At 43.9% G+C, this 11,196-nt stretch overlaps 1 pseudogene; it reads right to left on the bottom strand.

The window, feature by feature from the left end:
* Positions 1 to 395: 395 nt before the first annotated feature.
* The window catches only part of LOC108518144 (cytochrome c oxidase subunit NDUFA4 pseudogene), a 36,601-nt pseudogene continuing 25,800 nt past the window's right edge, over positions 396 to 11,196 (bottom strand).

The following is an 11,196-nucleotide window of genomic DNA, read 5'->3' on the forward strand; positions in this document are numbered from 1 at the left end:
GGGGCAGCCATCTTGTGACCATGGGGTGGCAAGCAAGAGGGGAAAAGCAAAAGAACTGCGGTGATACTGAGCTAGAAAGAACGAGGGCCAGAATCTGCCTGACTCCAGACATCTTGTCATGTGAGTAAGACAAAAAACCAAAACACCTATTGTTTAATGCAACTTAAAAATGGCTTATCTGAACTTCATGGCCGCTCGAAACTGATTTAATCCTTCCAGGTTTTTTTTTTTTTCCAAGTTTCAGTTATTTATTAATCAGTGTAATCTCCAACACATTACATGAACATGATTTCATGTATTTAGAGGAGAAATATTTCCTGATTAAATGGAAAATGGTGCAAATGGCTTCAGGAAGACCTTCATTTGAAAGCGGCTTTAATAGTAAAACACTTCATTTACAAATCTGGACCTTCTTTCTTCAGTTTGCTATAATCCACATTCACCGAGTAAAACTTGTATGAATCGTTGGGACCCAGTTTGTTCCAGGGCTCTGGGTTATTCTTTCTTTTTTCTTTCTTTCTTTTTTTTTTTTGAGACTGAGTCTCGCTTCATCACCCAGGCGGGAGCGCAGTGTCGCGATCTAAACTCACTGCAAACTCCACCTCCAGAGTTCAATCAATTCTCTTGCCTCAGCCTCCTGAGTAGCTGGGATTACAGGCATATGCCACCACACCCAGCTAATTTTTTGTATTTTTAGTAGAGACAGGGTTTCACCATATTGGCCAGGCTGGCCTCGAATGCCTGGCCTCAAGTGATCTGCTCACCTCAGCCTCTAAAAATGCTGGGATTATAGACGTGAACCACCGCCCCAGGATTCTGGGTAATTCTTTCTGTCCCAACTAACATCTGGATTGGACAATGCCAGACTTAAGGCATATGATGCTGTTCTAATACCTCCAAATCCAATAAATAAAAAGAAGAGATCAAGCTCAGATGCTTCTTGGCCTGACCGAGGATCTGCTGGAGCTTGTTTGCAGCAGAGGTTGCCGATTCGAAAGGAGAGAACCAGCCTATCTATCAGGCCCTAGACTAAGTAGTATCTACCCCAGATATTTTAACATGTATATTCACTTTATATAAAGATGAAATGTATACACTGCTTTGTAACTTAAAAAAAAAAAAACAACAAGAAAAAGAACTGGCCAGCCTCTGTGTGGTTCATGCCTATAATCCTAGCACCTTGGGAGGCCAAGGTGGGTGGATCACAAGGTCAGGAGTTTGAGACCAGCTTGGCCAAGAGACCAGCCTGGCCAATATGGTGAAACCCTGTTTCTACTAAAAATACAAAAGTTAGCCGGGTGTGGTGGTGTGCGCCTACAATCCCAGCTACTCGGGAGGCTGAGGCAGGAGAATTGCTTGAACCTGGGAGGCGGAGGTTGCAGTGAGCTGAGATCACGCTATTGCATTCCAGCCTGGACGACAGAGTGAGACTCCGACTCAAAATAAATAAATAAATAAATAAATAAATAAATAAATAAATAATATCATTTTAATGACTGCAGAATATCCACTGTAAGTGTAGCTTAGCAGCTAATCAATCCTTTATCATTGGACATTCAGATAGTTTACAGTTTAGTTGTTTTATTTTGTTTTGGGAGGGCAGTTTGCTATTATAAACAATGCTATAATGGACTAACTTTTAACTAAGTCTCTTCTTTTATTTTTTTTGAGACACAGTCTCACTCTGTTGCCCAGGCTTAGTGCAGTAGCACAATCTCGGTTCACTGCAACCTCCTTCTCCTGGGTTCAAGCTATTCTCAGGCCTCAGCCTCCTGTATAGCTTGGATTACAGGCACGTGCCACCATGCCCAGCTAATTTTTGCATTTTTAGTAGAGATGGGGTTTTGCCATGTTGACCAGACTGGTCCAGAACCCCTGACCTCAAGTGATCCCACCTGTTTCGGCCTCCCAAAGTGCTGGGATTACAGTGGTGAGCCACTGCTCCTGGCCTTAAAGTTTCTTAATATACTCTTGTAATTACATTCTTGATTATTTTCTTAACTTTCCAGAAATGAAATGGCTGGGTCAGAAGACAATAAATAGCAATCTCTTTTAAGTAAAATGATGCACTTGCTTTTGGTTCTGTTTCTGCTACTTCAATCACTCATTTATTCATCATCCATTCACTTAACAAGCACAAGAAGCACAGAATACAATGTGGTCCTTGTCTTCAAGGAGCTCATAATGGAATGGCAGAGGCAGGCAGGGCAACAGGCAATGAGAAGGAGTGACAATTGTGGTAGGCGGCTTTTGACAAGGTTTCCAGTGATCCCTGTCTCCTGATATTCATGCCCTTGTGTAATTCCCTACCCATGAATATAGGCTGGACCTAGTGAATTGCTTCTGATGAATGGAATATGACAAAAGTGATAGGATGCCACTTCTGTGATTAGGTTACAAATAACTGTGACTTCCATCTTGATAGCTCTCTCTCTCTTTTTCTTGCCCTCTCATTTGCTTGGTCTGATGAAGCCAGCTGCCACACTTACTTGATGGAGAGGCCTACATGGCAGGGAACCCAGGGAGGCCTCCCACCAGCAGCTCTTGAGGAACTGAGGCCTCAGTCCAACAGCCTATGGGGAACTGAATTCTGCCAACCATCATGTGAGCTAGGAAGCAGATGTTTTCCACCCAGCCTTTGCTGACCAAGGACTTAGCTAAGCCATGCCTGGATGCCTGATCCATTAAAACTGAGAGAATGAAGGGGTATCGTCTTAAGCCCCTACATTTTGGAGAATTTGTTACATGGCAATAGATGACTAATACACAAGCAGAGTGGTACAAATGAGTGTGTGATAGGTACGGGCATGAAGGAGAAGCATGAAACCACCATGGTGGGGAAGGGCCATGTCTGGTAGGAGTTCTGAGTGGAGGGCAGGCTTGCATTGCATTTTGCAAGCTAAGAAGGCATTAGTTAGGGGAAGAGAAGAAGTTTCCAGAACAAGCAAGCTCTGAGACCATTTCCCTAACCTGTATTACCAGATCACTTGTTGTACCCTTGGCTAGAGGTAAATTCACTGTGAAGTTAGCAGAGTTTAAGCCCCAGGGCCCCTCACCTGCATAAACTCCTTTTAAAGCCCAAGAAGGGTCCTAGTAATGTTGTGTTTACAATTCTGCATTATTTTTCTTAAGGAGAGCCGCCTAATTTAGGGCCCTGCATCAATGGACTTGCCAAGACCCTTTTAACGCCCTGCCCCTTGACACTCTCAATCTATAGCATATACTTACCAGTCCTATTTGGCTCTGCCTCCTCAAATACTGTTTCTCAGCAGCTCACCCTAGCCCTTCAGCCTTTACTTCCTTAACCTAAACAATCCAGGTTCTGGAGTTTTCCCTACAGGCCCTGTTCTTTACTTCTTTAATCATCTTTACTGCTGTTTATTTATTTATTTATTTATTTATTTTATTGAGACGGAGTTTTGCTCTTGTTGCCCAGGCTGGAGTGCAGTGGCGCAATCTTGGCTCACTGCAACCTCCGCCTCCTGGGTTCAAGCAATTCTCCTGCCTCAGCCTTCCTGAATAGGTGGGATTACAGGCATGCACAACCACGCCAGGCTAATTTTGTATTTTTAGTAGAGATAGGGTTTCTCCATGTTGGTCAGGATGGTCTCTAACTGCTGACCTCAGGTGATCCGCCCACCTTGGCCTCCCAAAGTGCTAGGATTACAGGCTTGAGCCACCACACCGGGCCTTTTACTGCTGTTTTTGAAGACTCAAAAAAGTTTTTCCTTAAATGGTAGTTTCCAGAATGGATGTGTTTTTGTAAAAGGCAAGCCTGGTTCCTGACCAGATGGCATTCAAGCAGGGAGGGCCACATGGGGCCCTCAGAGCATCCTCTCTGCCCATTGTTTCCTTACCTCCCACCCCCAACTTTAGAATGACAAAGTTTCATCTGATGAAAGGAGGGAGTGGCTGGGGAGAAAGTAGAAGAGGCAACAGGAGAGGGGGCACCCTGCAACTTCCTTAGAGATGGGACCTCTTTTAAGATGCTTTTGGCATCTCAAGCTGCTGATGGGCCCAAGAGGGAAGGAAACTGACATCACTCATACCTACTCTGTGCCAGGCACTTGGGGTTTCCAGACACTATATCATGGAATCCTTGCTACATCCCTGAAAGAGAAAGACTCCTCATTTTATTTTATTTTATTTATTTTTGAGACGGAGTCTCGGTCTGTTGCCCAGGCTGGAGTGCAATGGCACGATCTCAACTCTCTGCAATCTCCGCCTCCCGGGTTCAAGTGATTCTCCTGCCTCAGCCTCCAGAATAGCTGGGAGTTAGCAGGCATTGAGCCCACCCATGCCCAAGCTACATTTTTTACGAAATATTGCGTCGGGGCGGATCACGAGGTCAGGAGATTGGAGACCCATCCTGGCTAACACGGTGAAACCCCTCTCTACTAAAAAAATACAAAACTAGCCGGCGCGAGGTGGCGGGGTGGCCTGTCGTAGTCCCAGCCTACTCGGGATGGGCTTGGTGGCTTAGTGAGGAATTTGGCTTGTTAAATACCCCAGGGAGGCGGATGCTTGCGAGTTAGCTTGAGATCCGGCACTCTTCTCTTGTTTTCTCGGGCCGAACAGAGCGATGTAATCGCTCCTCAATTAAAAAAAAATAAAAAATATTTTTTGTAGAGATGGAAGTCTCTACAAAATTTTGTATTTTTAGTAGAGATGGGGTTTCTCCATGTTGGTCAGGCTGGTCTCAAACTCCTGACCTCAAGTGATCCGCCAGCCTTGGCCTCCCAAAGTGTTAGGATTACAGGCGTGAGCCCCTGCACCTGACCAAAACTCCCCATTTTATTGCTGAGGAAACTGAAGCACAGCCAGCAAGGGCCAAGTCAGGCCCAGCTAACTTGAGAGTCCAGCCTCTAACCGTAGCCCATGAACCCCCATCCTTTATTGATTCTCCCAGGGGCTACTACCTACATTCAAGTCCTAGATGAAAATTGGTGAGCATCACAACAAAAATCCACTCAGAAATAAGTTTAATAAATGAAAAAGTCAGGCAGGCCAAACTCCTGATTCTGGGAGTTCTGTGTAATAGAATAAGACTCATCAGTGACCTGGGAGTCCTCCCAGGGTTGGGATTCACTTCTAGAGAGAAAAAAAATATGTATTGACAAGAAAAGGCAGGAGATCTAGGCCCCTAATCAGAAGATGGGGATGAGAGTTAGGCTGGACAGAGTATAGTGTGGGAATAACAATGAACAATGAAAGCAATGAGAATAGCAACTATTGTTTACTGAGTGCTTACAAGGTGCCAGGCACTGTAATACACACGCACACACACACATTATATAGGTTAGTGCATTTCATCCTCACAGCAACCCCAACTAAATCTTACACACAGAAGCAGTGGTGAAGCAGACCAAAGTCTGTGCTTCCGTGTGTAAAATTCTTCATCTTCAGGCTCCTCAACCTAAAAATAGAAATGATAACCATGACTTTTTAGTAGGGTTGCTGTATAAGCCTAGTTGGTTAAATGTAACCACTAGGCTTTCCTAAGTCTCGGAGAATGAGAATGGGAGAAATCTAGCCCCGGTAAATGACACAAACCTGGAGAAGCAGGGCTTACAAAGTGCGATAACTTGGGAGGGTGGGGCATAGGGGCGGCTAGGGCTCATCCAGACCCAGGTCTTCAGGCGGCAGAGGTGACTCATGGGAACCTCGGAAGCTAGCAGTTGAGTGCTTTGTACGAAATTTGCAAACAAAGCTCTTGGGTCCAGAGAGGGTGGAGAGATGCAGAGTCTATCAATGTCCATTGGCCTCTCTCCGGATTGGCTCAGGAATCTGAGTGGGAGGAGCTTAGGTCTCAGGGATGCTGACGTGAGGCTGGACTAGGAAGCTGCAGCTCTCTGGGCTCTTTCACCTTCAAGGTGCTCCTACCCCAGCGCTGGAGTCACACACTTATGTTTGGATCCTGCCCTTCCCACCTCTGGGACTTGGACTTAATGATTTAACAACCTTGAGCCCCAGTTTTCTGTAAAGTGGAGAGAATCAGAATATATATAGCCAAATGATAGATAATAATTGTGCCCTTGGGAGAAGTCAGTGAGGTGCTGCATATGAAGGATTAACATGGTGCCTCGGATGGTGCATGCTAGTAAATAGCAGCCAGATTATTGCCAGATTCCTATTCAAGGGAGCCGAAGAAGCTTTTTCTGCTTTCCACTTCCTTTGCCTCCCCATCGCCTTCTTTGGTAGGGAAGCGGAATTGTATTCCAGAGGCAGAGTACATGTAATGCCTCTCTCACCTTTCGTTTCACCTCTGAATTATTTTTATTAGTTTTGTTGTTCACAGCTCATTTCACAAAGTTGTAATTTGTGTCTTGCCTGGAGAATATTAAACTGTCAGATAAAAGCAATAGATTTTTTTATGCTAGGAATTTTCACTATGCCGATTTTCTATGTCTTTTATAGATACAACACTGGGTCAGCCATGGTTCATTGATTGAAAACATCAGTGACCAATTCTGGTCTTAATAATAGCAACAACAAAAATATTTTATTGGAAAGATATGGGATAGCTTACCCAAGGGAAGCTGAAAGTCAAGCCTCAGAAAGAGCACACAGGGTAGCTCCGGGGATGTAGGTAGCAGGAAGTTTTTGTTTGTTTGTTTGTTTTGTTTTGTTTTGAAACAGGGTCTCACTCTGTCGCCCAGGCTGGAAGTGCAGTGGTGCAATCATGACTCACTGCAGCCTCAACCTCTAGGTTCAGGTGGTCCTCCTGTGTCAGCCCCCTGAGTAGCTGGGACCACAGGCGCATGCCACTGTGCCTAGCTAATTTTTTATTTTGTATTATTTGTAGAGACAGGGTCTTGCTATGTTGCCTAGGCTGGTCTTGAACTTCTAGGCTCAAGCAATCCTCCAGCCTTGGCCTCCAAAAATGCTGGGATTAGAGGGTGAGCCACCATACCCTGCCTCATAATACCTTCTAATTGCTAGTTCATTTTCAAATTTCCTCGATTGTTGTAAGAATTTTTTTTTTTTTTTTTTTGAGATGGAGTCTCGCTCTGTTGCCCAGGTTGGAGTACAGTGGCACGATCTTGGCTCACTGCAACCTCTGCCTACCGGGTTCAAGCAATTCTCCTGCCTCAGCCTCCTGAGTAGCTGGGATTACAGGCATGCGCCACCACACCTGGCTAATTTTTGTATTTTTAGAAGAGATGGTGTTTCACCATGTTGATCAGGCTGATCTCGAACTCCTGGCCTCGTGATCCACCCACCTCGGCCTCCCAAAGTGCTGGGATTATAGGCGTGAGCCATCATGCCCGGCCTAAGAATGTATTTTGTTGACTTTTTCCCAAATCAGGATTGCATCAAAGTTCACTCCTTGCGATTGGTTATTGGGTCTCTTTACTCTCTTTTAGTCTAAATCCCCTACATTTGTGGATTTTTCATGATGCTGACATTTTGAAGAGTTCAGGCTAGTTGTGTAAAAAATTTTGTATTTTTTTGGTACAGTATTTTTTATTATGGTAAAATATGCATAAGATTACAGTTTTAACTATTTTAAAGTGTACAAATCTGTGGCATTAAGTACATTTATAATGTTGTACAATTATCACCACTGTCAATTTCTGAACTTTTTTTTTTTTTTGAGATGGAGTCTCGCTCTGTCGCCAGGCTGGAGTGCAACGGCGTGATCTCGGCTCACCGCAACTTCCACCTCCCGGGTTCAAGCAATTCTCCTGCCTCAGCCTCCTGAGTAGCTGGGACTATAGGCATGCACGACCACAGCCAGCTAATATTTGTGTTTTTAGTAGAGACAGGGTTTCATCATCTTGGCCAGGATGGTCTCAGCCTCTTGACCTCGTGATCTGCCTGCCTCAGCCTCCCAAAGTGCCGGGATTACAGGCTTGAGCCACCGCGCCCAGCCAATTTCTGGAACTTTTTTATCATCACAAACTAAAACTCTGTACCACTAAACAATAACCCTCCATTACTTCTTACCTCTAGCTCCTGGGAACCTTTATTCTACCGTCTGTATCTCTGAATTTGCCTATTTTAGGTACCTCGTGTAAGTGGAATCATATATTTGTCCCTTTGTATTTGGCTTAGTTCACTTAGCATAATGTTTTCAAGTTTCAACCATGTTGTAGCATGTAACAGAATTTCATTCTCTGCATTGCTTTTTTTTTTTTTTTTTTTTTTTTTTTTGAGACAGAGTCTTCATCTGTCACACAGGCTGGAGTGCAATGGTGTAATCTCGGCTCACTGCAACTTCTACCTCCCAGGTTCAAGCCATTCTCCTGCCTCAGCCTCCCGAGTAGCTGGGACTACAGGCATGCGCCACCATGTCCAGCTAATTTTTATATTTTTAGTAGAGATGGGGTTTCACTATGTTGGCCAGGCTGGTCTTGAATGCCTGACCTCAAGTGACCCACCTGCCTTGGCCTCCCGAAGTGCTGGGATTACAGGTGTGAGCTACTGCACGCGGCCTGCATTACTCTTTAAAGTTAATTTATTTGAGTCTTATATTTATTTTCTTATAACTTTTAAAACTTTTTTTAACATGAAGGAATGTATTTAGATGTATTCCCAAATTTAAGAGAATCTGTCTAGACTTTTATGCTGGCCAAATTAATTAGATTTAGATTAGTGAGCTCATAGTGAGTGGGTTAATTTATCACCAAGTTGGAGTAAAATTAACCTTCCAAAACGAACATAGTTTATAGCTTTGAATGAATAACCACCATTTCCTATAACAAACATTCTTTTAAAAATGTAGTTTCCTATAATAAAATTAATAGCCTCAGGATTACAAGTAAATACTCCCTGGGATTATTAAAACAAGCATTTCAATAGTATAGAAAAGCTCTATACTTTTAATGAAAAGACTTAGTCTATTTTTATGATGACATAGTTCAGAATTCTTTTAGATGTATCTTAAATTTTATGGTAACTCTTATGCAGAAATTCACTAACCCTCGGCTTTGTCTTTTTAAACAAAGCAGGCTGGATAATTAAGTGCTTGGCATTCTCTAAAGCACTTAGGCGAATAGCATCTCAAGTTTCCTGATAAAGATCAGGTCTTTGAGATTTATTATAATTTTTTTTCTACATCTCTATACTCACAAAAGCTTCATAGTATAGATTTTGTTGTTGTTGTTAAGATGAAGTTTTGCTCTTGTCGCCCAGGGTGGAGTGCGATGGTGTGATCTCGGCTCACTGCAACCTCTGCCTTCTAGGTTCAAGCGATTCTCCTGCCTCAGTCTGGGATTACAGGCACCTGCCACCACACCCAGCTAATTTTTGTATTTTCAGTGGAGACAGGATTTCACCATGTTGGCCAGGCTGGTCTTGAACTTCTGGCCTCAAGAGATCCACCCGTCTCGGCCTCCCAAACTGTTGAGATTACAGGCGTGAGCCACCATGTCTGGCTCCTAGTATAGGTTCTGTAAGTCCATTGTTTTCTGATTTTTAATCACTTACATATGTATGTATCTGTCATAATTCTAAACACTTTACATATATTTGTTATTTAACTCTATGAGATAAAGGCTTTTAAAAAAAATCTTCTTTTTTTGGTGCATTTAAATTTTATTTGAAATTTCATTTTTATTTATTTATTTTTGAGCAGAGTTTCGCTCTGTCGCTCAGGCTGGAGTGCAGTGGAGCGATCTCAGTTCACTGCAATCTCTGCCTCCTGGGTTCAAGAGATTCTCGTGCCTCAGCCTCCCGAGTAGCTGGGATTACAGGCATGTACCACCACACCCAGCTAATTTTTGTATTTTTAGTAGAGACGAGGTTTCACTATGTTGGCCAGGCCACTCCTCACCTTATGTGATCCACTTGCCTTGGCCTCCCAAAGTGCTGGGATTATAGGTGTGAACCACCATGCCTGGCAAACAGTTTATGTTTTAACTTTAAATCTAATTAAAGAGTACAAATACACAGATAATGGCATTCTTGGGGGGAAGAGATAGCCATAAATTTTTTTTTTTTTTTTTTTTTTTGAGATGGAATCTAGCTCTGTTGCCCAGGCTGGAGTGCACTGGCATGATCCTGCTCACTGCAACCTCTGCCTCCTGGGTTCAAGCGATTCTTTTGCCTCAGCCTCCTGAGTAGAGAGTAGCTGGGACTACAGGCATGTGCCACCATGCCTGGCTAGGTTTGGTATTTCTAGTAGAGACAGGGTTTCACTGTGTTGGCCAGACTGGTCTCAAACTCCTAACCTCAAGTGATCCACCCACCTTGGCCTCCCAAAGTGCTGGGATTACAGGTATTAGCCACAGCACCCGGCCGGTATAGCCATGATTAAAAGCAAATATGAATCCATTATCTGGTTGGCAGGAAACTTCCAAGCAACCTAAGTTTGACACAACTCACTCTCTGGAATTGGACAGGGATACGGGCCCCCACTAACCCAGCTAACTCAGCTTAAATGTGGGCAGCTGACAACTGCTGGGTCAGTCTAGTGCTCAATAGGGCAAAGGCAGGGGCAGAAACCAGGTATCCCAGATGAGTCAGCCAGAAAAGATAATCCAGTACCAGCAGGTCTGTGGGTCTTGTGCTGGCCATGAGGATAGTTCTCAGTGATGCGGAGTCCCAGGGCTGTGCCAAAACAGCTGTTACTGGTTGTGTGCAAGAAGATACTGTGTGAAGTGTGTTAATCAAAATGAAAGGCATCCTGGTAGGAGAGTGTTGAACATGGTATGTGTATAGCCATGTGTGGGAATCAGGCATCCAGAAATGGACAAAGTGGGGCCACTGCAAATGGTACAAGAATGAATATACACAATGACTTAGGTCAGTAGTTCTCAAATGTTTTGATATTAGGATCCCTTAATGCTGTTAAAAATTACTTGTAACCCCTATGGCCGGGCACGGTGGCTCACGCCTGTAATCCCAGTACTTTGGGAGGCCGAGGTGGGTAGATCACTTGAGGTCACAAGTTCGAGACCAGCCTGGCCAATATGGTGAAACTCCATCCCTGCTGAAAAACAACAAAAACAAAAAAATTAGCCAGATGCGGTGGCATGTACCTGTAATCCCGGCTACTCAGGAGACTGAGGCATGAGAATCGCTTGAACCTCGCTTGAATCACAGAGATTGCAATGAGCTGAGATCATGCCACTGCACTCCATCCTGGACAACAGAGCAAGACTCCATCAAAGAAAGAAAGAAAGAAAAGGGGAAAAAAAAGAGACAGAGAGAGAGAAATATGCAAAGTCCTTGCAATAAGAAATAGTAGGG

This window comes from Rhinopithecus bieti, unplaced genomic scaffold (genome assembly GCF_001698545.2).
Source record: "Rhinopithecus bieti isolate Rb0 unplaced genomic scaffold, ASM169854v2 scaffold_41082, whole genome shotgun sequence".
Taxonomy (NCBI): Eukaryota; Metazoa; Chordata; class Mammalia; order Primates; family Cercopithecidae; genus Rhinopithecus; species Rhinopithecus bieti.